General features: G+C 45.0%; 1 non-coding gene across 1 annotated transcript; it reads right to left on the bottom strand.

Moving 5' to 3' along the window:
- Window positions 1-1,030: 1,030 nt before the first annotated feature.
- TRNAE-UUC (transfer RNA glutamic acid (anticodon UUC)) lies at window positions 1,031-1,102 on the bottom strand. Its single transcript has one exon. It is a non-coding gene; the product is annotated as a tRNA-Glu (tRNA).
- Between the last annotated feature and the right edge of the window lie 12,876 nt (window positions 1,103-13,978).

The raw sequence follows: 13,978 nt of genomic DNA, 5'->3' as shown, positions 1-13,978 counted from the left end.
TTTTAGGTGCTTTGCTTTCTGCTAAGTGTAAATAATGCTGCAGAGAATGCTGGAGTGCTTGTGTCATTGCCAAGTCTCGGCTTTCTCCAGGAAGGGACCTGGAATGAAAAGGACCAGTCACATGGCGTCTCAATTTTCAGTCTTTTAAGGAAATTGCGCACTGTCCTCTGACCTGTTGCCAATTACACGGTTCCCAAGAAGTGTAGTACAGTTCAGTTCTCCATGCCCTCTCGTGAATTTGCTCCTTATACCCCAATGCCCTTTTTTTTTTTTTAACTTTTTACTTTACTGTGGAGAGCAGCTGATTAGCATGAATGTGACAGTATAAGGTGAAGAGCCAGAGGCTCAGTTGTTCATTCCCATATAGCCGTTCTTCCTGAAACAGAACTTGTTAATTTTTTGATGACTGTGGTTCTGGGGGTTGCCTCATTGCAGTTTTCATTTTCATTTTTCTGACATTTAGGGACGTGGATCAGCCTTACAAGGGCTTTCAAAAAAAAAAAACAAAACCTTTGTTAAATTGAACTCTTGAGATTGGATTTTTGAAGATGGGCTCTGTTGAGTTTTTTCAACCATCTGCCCTGGACAGTTACCTGAGGTCTTGAGGTCAGATATCCTTTTCAGCTAGCTCTTCAGGCTTTGTGCATCAGAAGTGTCCCTAAAGCACCGGTTTTTCTCTTGCTGTTACCAGAGATGTCCACAAGGCGGCAGCACTGTCTCATAAGCTACTAGGGCTCCTAGGCTAACTGGATCCCTACAGAGAGCTAGCTGCGTTCCCGGGTTCGAGTGGGAAGGCTGTGCCAAGGCTCGTGTCTTTTGACATTTTTTTCCCCTTCCCCTGCACCCCGCTAGAAGATTCCCAAGTCCTGCCCAAACAGTGATGCTCAGGGTAATTTCGGAACGGGGCCGAAGTCTCAGGAGACACAGGCTGCAGCAGGGACGCCCGGGACTGAGAGTCTCGGAGGCCAGGGGAGTTTTCAAGGAGCTTTCTGCCCAGAAGCCCCGCTGTCTTTTTTTTTTTTTTTTTTGGTTCCCACACCGGGAGTCGAACCCGGGCCGCCTGGGTGAAAACCAGGAATCCTAACCGCTAGACTATGTGGGAGCCCCGCTGTCTTTTGGGTGCACTAGTCCAGGGGCCTGGTAGGAGGCCGTCTATGGGGTCGCACAGAGTCAGACACGACTAAAGCGACTTAGCAGCAGCAGCAGCAGCAGCAGTTCAGGAGGAGGTGTCCGAGGACACGCCTGCATCTGAAGATCCACAGGCCACAAGGGACTCCTCCTCCAAAGTGGGGCTCCTTTGCTGATCCATGCTCCCTAACACCGTCCGATTCCGTGCAGTCCAGCCTCTACACCCACCGTTGCTCAGGGTCTAGGGACGTGTCAGCAGCCCAGGTAACCTAGGCCTGAGGCCAATACCCCACACATTTATTTCTGAGATTTTTTTTCTCTTTTTAAATTGAGTTATCATTGTATACTGGAGTGGAGCTGATTAAAAAGCAGTGTTGGCTTACGTGTTCGGTATCCTGATTCAGTCATAGAGATACCTATGTGTATTCTTGGGATTCTTTTCCCATTGGCACTATTTCAGGGCATCGAGTAGATTTCCCTGAGTTATGCCTTAGGTCCTATTGGACTATTTACATTGCCTCTGTTACTGTGTATATGTTCAAACCAACCTCTGTATTTAAACCTCCCTGAACCCGACCGTTCTTTTTAGTAACCAGAAGTTTCCTTTCTAAGTCTCAGAGTCGGTTTCTCTTTTTAAAACCAGTTCATGTGTATTGATGTTCATATTTCCCCCTATGGGATATCCCAGACCTTTTGTTTTCCTATCTGAGTCTCCGTTCACTTAGCATGATCATTGCAAGTACGTCCATGCCACTGGACAAGATTTTAGCTCATTCTTTTCTCTGGCTGAGGCATATTATTGTAGGTATAGGAAACGGCTTCTTGTGCCATCCATCGTCCGTAGAACTTTTGGGTGCTTCGCTCTCTGCTGAGTGTAAACCATGCTGCAGTGACCGTTGCGGTGCCTGTGTTGTTCCAGAATCGCAGCTTTCTCCCAGAAGAGGCCTGGAGTGAAAAGGACCAGTCATGCGGCATTTATTGTCCTCTGTCCTGACTATTAACAACTACACAGTCCCTAAGAAGTGTAGTCGCGATATCAGTCCTCCATGCCCTCTCACATGCCCTCTCGTTACTCCTGTACCCCGCGGTGCCGTGTTTGTTTGTTTGTATTTTTCCCTTCAACGTTTTACTTTTCTGTGGAGAAGAGCCAATTAGCATCGATACAGGAGTCGAAAAGCTGGGTTAAGATCCAACTTTCAAAAAACTAAGATCATGGCATCTGGTCCCATCACTTCATGGGAAATAGATGGGGAAACAATGAAAACCATGACTGACTTTATTTTCTTGGGCTCCAAAATCACTGCAGATGGTGACTGCAGCCATGAAATTAAAAGACACTTCCTCCTTGGAAGAAAACCTAGACAGCGCATTAAAAAGCAGAGACATTACTTTGCCAACAAAGGTCCATCTAGTCAAAGCTATGGTTTTTCCAGTAGCCATGTATGGATGTGAGAGTTGGACCATAAAGAAAGCTGAGCACCAAAGAATTGATGCTTTTGAACTGTGGTGTTGAATTTTGAGAGTCCCTTGGACTGCCAGGAGATCAAACCAGTCAGTCCTAAAGGAAATTAGTCCTGATTTTCATTGGAAGGACTGAAGCTGAAGCTGAAGCTCCAATAATTTGGCCACCTGATGGGAAGAGCTGACTCGCTGGAAAAGACCCTGATGCTGAGGAAGATTGAAGGCAGGCGAAGAAGGGGACGACAGAGGACGATATGGTTGGATGGCATCACCGACTTGATGAACATGAGTTTGAGCAAGCTCCAGAAGTTGGTGATTGACAGGGAAGCCTGGTGTGCTGCAGTCCATGGGGTCGCAGAGTCAGACACGACTGAGCAACTGAACTGAGACTGGAGTTTCAGGGGAAAAGTAGAGAGAATCAGCCATCCATTCCCATATATCCTTTCTCCCTGAAACTGCAGTTTTTAATTTTTTCATGATGGCAGTTCTGAGGGCTGCCAGGTGATTCCTTATTGCAGCTTTTATATTTTTTGTGATATTTAGGGACGTAGATCAGCCTCTCATGGACTTTTTTTAAAAAAAGAAAACACCAAAACGCCTTTTGTTAATTGAATTCTAAGAGATTGGGTCCTTGAAAGTCTGCCCTGTTGAGGTGTTTTCAACTATCTACCCTGGGCATTGCTTGAGGTCAGGTATCATTCTCAGCGCTTCAGGCTTTGTGAATAGAAGTGCCCTTAAGCACTGGTTTTCCTCTTGCTGTTACTAGAAACGTCCACAAGGCGGCAGCACTGTCTCATGCCCTGCTGGGGTCCCTCCGCCATCAGAGCCTCGTTCCAGGGTTATAGATTTGAGTGGCAAACCTGTGCCAAGGCCTGTGTCTTTTGACATTTTTCCCCTTCCCCTGCACCCCCGCCCCCAGAAAAATCCTCAATCCTGTCCAAACAGCGATGTTCAGGGTCCTGTCTGAAGGGGCCCAGAGTCTCAGGAGAAACAGACTGCTGGGGGGAACGCCATCACTGGGAGTCTGAGGCCACGTGTCTTTTCAAGAGCTTTCAGTCCAGAGGATCCAGCGTCCTTGGGGTGCATGAGGCTAACTTGAGGTGTACTAGAGACTGCCAGGATCTGTGGTTTGAGGTCCCATTCACAGGCCTCAGTGCTCTCTTTGTTGAAATTTGTGCTCCTCTTGCTAGTCCATCATCCCCTAGCACCCTGTACTTCAGCCCAGACCAGCCTTGGGAGTCAAGGCTGCTCAGGGCCTAGGGATCTGTCTCCAGCCCAGGTCCCCGAGGACTGAGACCAATATAATTCCCATTCCTTTATTATTTTTTTTTTTTTGAAACTTGCTATTTGTTTTGATGTGAAAATAATTGGTTTTCATTGGTGTGCTTTTTCTATGTACAGCTGATAATTTCATTTATACCTATATCACAGTGCATCTAGTAGTTTTCTGATTATTTTCCCGTAGCAGTTAGAGCTGGAAGTGGAGTAGATTTTCTTGTCTGAAGCCAATTGCTTGTGAATTCCTGTTACTTTTATATTTCTGTGTATATGCGAATCCAGACCTTCTAATGTGTTTTGCCCTTTACCTTTCCAGTGTGTAATCCTGGTGGTTTAACTTTGTGTGTTTCCTTTTTTGTAAATTTATTCTTTACAAAGTGAACTGCTGTATCTGTTTTTTCCATTGTACTTTTAAGTGACATGACTGGCTCTTTGTCCCTCTCTGCCTGAATTAGTATATGATCATTCTCAGTGTTTATGTTGCAGTCAATGACTTTATTTCATTCTTCTTTTTTATGGCCGAGTAATAGTTCACTGTATATTTGAACCACGTCTTCTTTGTGCGTTGATCTGTTGGTGGACATTTTTGTTAAAAAGCAAAGTTATTTATTTGTCACAGATTTGGGGATAGAAATCCAAGGTCAAGGTTTGAACAGCTTTGGTTTCTCTTGAGGCTGCCGCTCTCCCAGCCCAGGTGGGTTTCTGGCTGTCTTTGTCTTTGAAATAACAAGCAGCCGAAAACAGATAGGATGCCATTGTTCAGTATTCCACCAAATTTGAGTTATTTTCTTCTTCTGTATAAAGTTACGGCCGACGAACGACTCTCCCTGGAAATACCGTCGCCCCAAACTCCTCATCAGGGCTAGGGAGCAGTTTGCAGAGTTGTAGTTAAGTCATGCAGCCCAGAATCCCCACATCTCAGCACTTCAGTGTTTATATCCACATTTCCATTTTGAACCAAACTTTCAGATGCTCTCCCACTCGTGTGATTAAGGCTCTCATAAGAAAAGACAGTGCCTTGAGCACTTATTAATATTCATCATTATTTTGAAATGAAAACCAAAATGAAATGATGTCAGACATATAAAAATGCATTATGAAAAGTCACCGACTATTGATATGCAGAACATAGCGCTTGAAGCTTTACAGGTTCAGAGGGTCCATTTCAGTTTACCTGGCTTCCCACTTTAGTTAATTCCGAAAGTAAGTTGCATTGGTTAATTAATCCAGAAAGTAAGTCGTGTTTCTATGTTAAATGAAACACAGTTGATACACTGAGCATAAAGGTTATCTGCATACCTGACTTTTGACTCATAATAGACCTGGTTTTGAGCCCAGCTCCAACTTTACTTTCTGGCCACGTAACTGGGTGAGTATTTTAAGCATCAGTTTCTTAATCTACAATATGGCAATAAATATATGTGGCCCTTATGGTCACTTTGAGGATTAAATAATTAACCTGTGGGATTACAAGGCATGGTGTCGAAGGAAAGCACTTGGCAAAATGGCAACCACTATGAAGTTTAAAAAAAAATTTTTTTTTCTTTTGTCATTAGAATACCATAAGTGCACTTAATCTTTGGCTTGACTATGGTGTTTAGATAAATGGAATCTTTGAAAACCCACACCTGGATTTTTTGTTTTTTTCTGTCATTAAGGAGGTGCTGTGTCAAAGGGAGTGTTCCATCCTGTTTTTACTCTGTGTTATAAGAGAATTACACCTCCCAGTAATGGTTTCAAAAAGCTGTCTATGCTTACATAGAGTTATTTAAGAAAGAAAGAGCAAATATTCTGGCATCTTCCATCAAACCTGAGAAAAGTATTGATGTGTTGCTGCTGCTGCTAAGTCGCTTCAGTCGTGTCCGACTCTGTGCGACCCCAGAGACAGCAGCCCACCAGGCTCCCCCGTCCCTGGGATTCTCCAGGCAAGAACACTGGAGTGGGTTGCCATTTCCTTCTCTGATGCATGAAAGTGAGAAGTGAAAGGGAAGTCGCTCAGTCGTGTCCGACTTTCAGCAACCCCATGGAGTGCAGCCTACCAGGCTCCTCCGTCCATGGGATTTTCCAGGCAAGAGCACTGAGTGGGGTGCCATTGCCTTCTCTGATTGAGGTGTTATATAACCATAAAAAAGAAAAACCGAAACTAGGAATGATGAATGCTGTTACAGCCGGAAGAGCGAAACACAGAGAGAGCTGGTGAACGGTGGCATTGTTTACAAACGACAGTCCTTGTGCCTGTAGCTCGCTGCTCTAATATAAATTCAGAGGACGCCTTGGAGCTTAGTAAACCAAAAGCAGATTTTAGCCTCATTGATTAAATAAGAAATCAAATCTTCTAGAACCTATTTGCAGCTACAGGATGTTGCCAGAAATTTGAGACTATTAAGGAAAAAATATCAGCCCAGAGCAGAGGGTGGGAATTTAGAAGCTCTCAGGCGTCTGAGTATACGTAAATTCACCATTTCCAAGTGTAACATGACCTTATACCTAGCCAACAAAATAAATGGTCACTGAAGACAGGAATGAAAGGACAGCTTACACTGTCCTTTTTCTTTTTTCTGTCTGTGCCATGAAGCCTGTGGGATTTTAGTTCTCTGACCAGGGATCGATGGAAGTGGAAGTGGAAACACTGAGTCTTAACCCCTGAACCATCAGGGGAGTCCCTGTCCTTTTCCTTTTAACTGAATTATAATTGACACACAATATCATGTTAGTTTCAGGTGTATACCACAATGCTTTCATATCTTCCTACATTGTGAAATGATTACTATGTCTAGTTGCCATCAATCACCAGAGTTACCGCAACGTTTTTAACTTTGCTCCCTGTGTTGTCCATCACGTCCCTGTGACTTATTTATTTTATCGCTCTAAGTTTGTACCTCCTAATCCCCCCACCACCACCCATTTCACCCATCGCCTCAACTGCATTATCCTTTGTTCCTAAGGGACACTTCATAACCTGTAGGATCTGCTGAGGACTTCATTTTTGGTTGCTTTTATTGGGGAAGGAGTGGAAGCTGGTAAGAGAGAGCGAGAGAATGCTCGTGTTCTCAGTTGTGTCCGACTCTGCCACGCCATAGACTACCACCCGCGAGGCTCCGCTGTCCGTGAAATTTCCCAGGCAAGAATACTGGAGTGGGTTACCATTTCCTTCTCCAGGGGATCTTCCCAATCTAGGGATCGAACCTGCATCTCTTGAATCTCCTGGCCCTTTGCTACTGTGCCACCTGGGAAGGATGAGGGCAGGGATGGTAACAGATCTCTCCCCTCCCGAGCCCCCATCCACTGCGCGTGGAAAGGAAGAAATGTTTCATATCTTTCTGTTTTCTTTTTTAAAAAATTATTATTTTTTTTAATTTTAATTGGAGGCTAATTACTTTACAATATTGTGGTGGTTTTGCCATACATTCATATGAATCAGCCACGGGTGCACATGTGTTCCCCATCCTGACCCTCCCCATCCCATCCCTCAGGGTCATCCCAGTGCACCAGCCCTGAGCACCCTGCCTCTTGCATTGAACCTGGACTGGCGATCTATTTCACATATGTTAATATCCATGTTTCAATGCTATTCTCTCAAATCATCCCACCCTCGCCTTCTCGCACAGAGTCCAACAGTCTGTCCTTTACATCTTTTTGTACCACATAACTGAGCTTATTGTCCCGGAGATAAATGACCTTCTTAGATCTCTTTCTAGTCTTATAATTTTATAATTCTAAGAATAAAGTCTCCCTCTAGTCATCAAGCAATTAATGTAAGGATCACACTTCGGCAAAAGTGAGATGATGGTGGGGGTCATCCAGTCAATCACTGTCATCCTCAGCTTCCCTTTGGCATTGGGAGCTTGGCAGGTTTAATCAAAGGATGGGCCCTGTTGACTGAGTGAATGGACGGTTCCCTGGGTACCACAGTGAACATCAGATGATGTGATCTCTAGCCTGCAGAATGTTGGAAGTGCTGACATAGCAGGATTGAACACAGTAGATTAGGTTTCAGCAATCTTAGTGATAATGATAAGTAACAAGGAGGCTCTGAACAGAGCAACTGTTCCCAAAACCACTAGAATAAATGACAAAAGGAGAATCACAGTGGACCCCCAGCAAAACTTGTTTTCAGTAAAATTCACAACACTTCCTGGTGAGCAGCTCCCCTGCTTTGAGCTACCAAGCACTTCCCTGGTGGCTCAGATGGTAAAGAATCCACCTGCAGTGCTGGAGACCTGGGTTCAATCTCTGGATCAGGAAGATCCCCTGGAGAAGGGCATGGAAACCCACCCCAGTATTCTTGCTTGGAGAATCCCATGGACAGAGGAACCTGGAGGGCTACAGTCCATGGGGCCACAAACAGTTGGACACAACTGAGCGACTAACACACTTTGAGCTCCTACCCCTCCTGGCAAGCATCTCCTGTCCCCTCCATCTCAGATAGAATCTGCATGTTACCTTTTGTCCCCACATAGAACAGATGCAATGGTCCCCTGTATGTCTCTGAGGTATCCATCCTCTGTCCGTCCTGTGATTGTCCAGGAGATGGGGATAAGTGAGATCGCTGGGTGACCCGGATGGTGTATGAAACCCTCAGGGTATGGACTTGTCCTTCCTCAAGAGTCATGCTAAGTCAAGTTGGCATTTTAGGTACAAAGTGGGGTCAACGGTTCACAGTATGTTTATTGAGCATTTATTATGTGCTGGAGGGTTTTTTTTTTAAGTAGTTAGTTCACTCATTTATTTATTACTTTTGGCTGGGCTGGGTTTTCATGTCCGACTCTTTGCAACCCTATGGACTATAGTCTGCCAGGACCCTCTGTCCATGGGATTTTCCAGGCAAGAATACTGGAGTGGGTTGCCACACCCTGCTCCAGGGGATCTTCCCAACCCAGGGACTGACCCTATGTCTCCTGTGGCTCCTGCATTGCTGGTGGATTCTTTACCACTTAGCCACCAGAGAAGCCCAAGTATGCATATGAGAATGCAAAATTAGGTTGAAGAATGATTCAGTAAGATGTGTATACAATTGTCAACGGACATGCAAAGCAACATCTTATGTAACTGATGGGCTTCCTGTGCTTATGGCTGAAGGATGCCTTCTTAATTCACAGTGGTGGCCACCTCTGAGGAAGTAAACAGGAAGATGGAGCTTGCAAGGGCTCTAGAGAGGATTTAAACTTAATCTGTAACTTTTTAAATGTATTTTAAAGAACGATTTGAAGTGGACAGAATATTAACATTTGTTTATTTTGGTTGCAAAGTATGCAGGCATTTATTATATTTTCTCTTACTATGTACTTTAAAATGTTCCCTGATTAGAAAGTTAAAGCAGTATTACATGTTTCCTAGGAAGCCAGTGAATTCAAACTTTAAAAAAGGATTTGAAATGTCCTACATAAATTCATCTCAAAGCTACAACCTGTAGTCTCAATTCCATATATTTTCCTCCAGATTTTTTTCTAACTTACATTTTGTTGCCTTGAAATGCAACTTTCTTGCTTTCTTTAGAAGCCCAAAACTTCTGTTGTTGACTATGGTAACCAAGGGGGAAGCATTGGTAACAGAAAATTTTTAAAATGTGTCAATTTCTTCTCCAGAATCTTGTGAGATGAGCACTAAGGGGGTAAAGATGGGGCGTGATCGATTTCCCTGTCACCTGGACAAGGTTCCCAAAGTAAAGACTGTTTACTATTGCCCTGCATAAATGATCCCCCAATCCAGAATTTTTATTGGGGATAAACCAAGTTCAACCACATTTCTATCCTTCCCCTGTTGTTCTTGCGCTCAGTCGTGTCTGGCTCTTTTCGACCCCATGGACTGCAGCCATCTATAAACACTGTAAACATATGAGCTTCATTCTATCTTCTATAAGTACTTCTGGTTGCTGGGCTATTTTTTTTCCCTTCGAATGATTAAAAATAACCTTCATTAAATGTGCAAACTGAACTTCCAATTTGGAATCATGTGCACAGCTGCCACTTGGAATTATTCAGTATTATTTTTTATTAATATATTAATATGTGTTGGGAGACAAGAGAACATTTTGATAAATACGCATGAAACGTGCCAGGTTGTTGCATATTTAGAGTCTCTATTTGCACAAAGCAATGACGTGAGCATATGGCTCACAAATTCTGAAGTCTGATCCTGTTAGATAGATGGATGCTGGTAATTTATCACGTGCAGGCACAAGTAGGGAGATGAGTTGTAAAACCCTTTAATGGCTTCTGGCCTCCAGGCAACAAACCTTTCTGGCCTTTGTCTCTCTCCCCTCCCCTCGAATGCATCAGGCATCTCTCTGAAGTAGGATTCAAGGATGAAGTCCACAGGAAATTTTTCTCTAAGTTTTAAGGAAGAGATGGGGAGGGCTTGGTTATGAAGAGACCTAAATAGAAATCCAGGATTCTTGCCTGGGAAATCCCATGGACAGAGGAGCCTGGCAGGGCTCCATGGGACTCCGTGGTCCATGGGGTCGCAAGAGTCAGACACAACTTGAATAAACCACCACCAGCCAACAGAAAGCACTACAGAGCTACAAAGCAGAATGCCTTTTCCTCTATGTTTTGTTTTGTTTTGCTTTTTAAAAGAACTTGTAGCTTTGCATACTGCAAACCTTTCTTTTTCCCTTCTCCCCCGACTCCCACCCTATGGGAACAAGGAATAATAATTTCTAATGGCCTGGGGGATAGGGGAGGGGTGGCATGCTGTAAAGCCTTGGAAGTGATTTGAGAACTCTTGACTCCTTCAGACTCGTCAGTGCCAGAAACTATAAATAGGAACTCCTGGCAAGAGGGGAACAAGGGACAGACCTTTCACTTCTGCGGAATGCTCTTGAGAGGAAGGAGGGAGTGAGCCGGAATGTTTTAAGTATTTTTCACGAAACCTGCTTCATTCCTTTGACAGCAGAGCTGCTTAGCATTATGGGAGTTGTCTGAGCAGGACTCAGAGCTCAAGAATTTTACTGCAGTGGCTGCTGTTGAGCTGATGGGATTAAAACATTTCCTCATTGGGGAGAAAAAGTTGACAGAGTATTTATTTTTTGGAGTATGTGTCAAGTGTGGACTGGATTCGTATGTTGAAATCCTGACCCCTTCCCCTTAATGTGACAGTATTTGGAGATAGGACCTTTAGTAAGGTAACTGATACTGAATGAGGTCATAGGGTGGGTCCCTAACCCTAAGGGACTGGTGTTCTTGGAAGAAAGGAAGAGGCACCAGAGATCCCAGGCTCTCCACAAACTCAGAGAAAAGGCCATATGCAGACCCAGACACAAGGCAGCCATCTGCGAGCCAGGAAGACAGCTCCCACTGGAAACCAGCGGTATCGGCACCTCGCTCTCGGAGTTCCAACCCCCAAACCATGGAGAATACACTGCTGTTGTGGAAGGCCACCTGGTCTATGGCGTTCCGTTGTGGCAGCCCACCCTGACTCACACAGTGTTAATGTCAACCAACACTGGAAGATGCATTTCCTCTCACCTGGGGATGTTAAGGCCTTCCCCGGTGGCTCAGAAGGTAAAGAATCCACCTGCAACGCAGGAGACCTGGGTTCGATCCCTGGGTTGGGAAGATCCCCTGGAGGAGGGCATGACCCCACACACTCCAGTATTCTTGCCTGGAGAATCCCCATGGACAGAGGAGCCTGGTAGGCTACAGTCCACGGGTCACAAAGAGTCATAAACAACTGAGTGACTAGGCACATGTAAGGGGATGCTAAACGGCTCAGGATGCACGTCAGTGTCTGAGAGGCGGCCGGGTGGTTAAGGGAAGTGGCTGCTGGACAAATCCTAGTTAATGGCCCCCTAAGGGAGTGACCTCTGCATGGCTCCTCACCTGTGGAACAGGAATAGTAGTACTTTATACCTGCAAGATCTTTGTGAGGTTAGATGCTTTAATGTATGCAGAGCAAGTCAGAAAGGCTGCTACCAAATTTGCTCTACTAAATTGCAGCTCTGTTAAGGAGGCTGGGAGCCTAGTGTATTTTCAGCTTTTTCCCCCCAATATTTTGAGTTTACAAAGAGCTTCCAAAACTATGATTACATTTTATTTTTATAGCCATCTTACAAGATTCGTTGGAAAGGAAACGTTACACCCACTCGAGGGAAGAGGAAACCCAAGTTCAGAGCAGCCAAAAAACTTTCCCAAGCTCGATTTCCTAACAAATCTAATAAATCAAGCCAGGCTTCAAATGTAAGTCCCCTGACGCCAAGTTTTGTGCTCTCGGAACTAAATTTGCTATCTCTCTGAATTATTCCCTTCCCTTCTCATTCCCTCTCTTCTGGTTTTTTTTTTTTTTTTTTCACCAAACTTGTATGGAGTTTCTATTATGCTCCTGGCATTTCCCCTCTTTCCCTGAATCTGTATTTCTTTTCTCTTTATTCATTTTGACCTGGAGGCTAAGTGTGTGCTGTGCTGTGTGTGTGTGTGTGTGTGTGTGTGTGCGCGCACACACACATGCCTGAGGACGACCCTTCGTCTTGAGTCTGCTGCTAACCTGCCAGTTTCTAGCTCAAAGAAGTCGGCACTCAGCCTTCAAGGACATATTATAAATAGAGCCTCAACAGCACTCTCTTTTCTTATCTGAAAACTGACACCAAACAGTGGCAATCAGGACAAAAAGAAGAAGAACACGGCCGTGGTAGAGCAGATAATCAATATCTTTCAATGATTTGACAACAGAGATTCCCAAAAGAGAGGTGGAAAGAGACCGGGAAACGACAGCCTGAGAGAGCTCGCCGAGCTCTTCTAAGGGAGTGAAGGGTGCGGCGTTGCTTGAAAAAGCAGATCTCACATTATGATGTTCATGTTTGGGAAAACACCAAAAATATCTCTTATTCTCACAACACAAACTATAGAAATCACAGCTCGGCAGAATCTCCTCGGCAGAATCTCCTTGACCCCTGCAGCTGTGTAGGAGGTGGGCTCTGAATTGTGAGGTGATAGTTACCCTGTGTTTTGGGCTATGTGGGATGTGAAAAGCTGGGAGACATTATTTTGCAGTCTTCAGAAGAGAAGCGGGGCCTGAAAGTTAGGAGTTGGTGCCTGAAAGGATCGCATGGAGTCTGAAAAGACCATCCAATTCTTTATTTTACAGGTGAGGCAAATAAGACCCAGAGGGAAGTCTCTGGCTGGAGGGCCAGTGGTTAGGGGGCCTCACCAGCACTTGCAGGGAGGGGAGTGTGGGTGAAAAGCCAGGGAACCTCCAAGCAGCTGCGCTCTAATTCTTCCATAGAGAATTAAAATGTGCCTGGAGGAGGCTGTGCCTGAAGGCGCGTGAAGGAAGCTTTTGCAGTGGAGGTTGTGGGTTACTTCTTGCTGTTCTGGATGTGCTCTAAGAGGCCGCGGATTGTCGGGTGGCTCTTTCCAAAGACCTGACGTGATGGATTGGACAGTACAAATGTGGAGGGTCATAAAGTAGCTATCGGCTTTCTGTGCATAAATGATGACCCTAATCCCAAGCCCCACAGTGACCTTGTCCCCAGATCTGACCCGACACTGACCTTCGACCTGACCCTCACTGTGGCCCTCATTCTCAGTGGAATTGCCTCTGAGGTCAGCCTTAACATTGCCTCTGACTTTCCCACCCTGGAGCCTTACGTGAACTGATTCTCAACTTGTCCCTGCATTTAACTGGACCCGCATCATCACCCTGTCTTGCAAACCTTTTCCCTGATCCTGAAGCAGCCCCTGATGCAGACTCTACTCTCACACCAACCCGGAAACTGGATTTGACCTGATTCTGCGCTTTAGGCTGACTTTCACGACATCCCTCAAGCTGACCCTGACCGGGACCATCAGTGAACTTTACTCTGACCATCTACCTCTCTGAGTGTGGCTTGAACTTAACCCTTTCTCTGACTCTCATGCTGACTCTGACCCTGACCCTCTCCCTGAACTTCATCCTTATTCTCACCATTTCGGTAACCTTGACCCTAAGTACACAGAATTCCTGCTTCATCAACCTGATCCTCACTCTGACCCTAATGCTCACGTTTACCTTGTTTACCTCAAAGTGCCTCTGACCTTGACATCACCCTGACTCTGTCTGACTTCCTTATGCCCCCAGTATTACTCTTGGGTGATCCTGACCCTGTTCATCATTCTGAACTTGATTAGCACCCTGA

The sequence above is a fragment of the Ovis aries genome, chromosome 19 (assembly GCF_016772045.2).
Source record: "Ovis aries strain OAR_USU_Benz2616 breed Rambouillet chromosome 19, ARS-UI_Ramb_v3.0, whole genome shotgun sequence".
In the NCBI taxonomy this organism is placed as follows: domain Eukaryota; kingdom Metazoa; phylum Chordata; class Mammalia; order Artiodactyla; family Bovidae; genus Ovis; species Ovis aries.
Note: the sequence above shows the minus strand (reverse complement) of the source record. Positions and strands in the feature narration are given on the sequence as shown.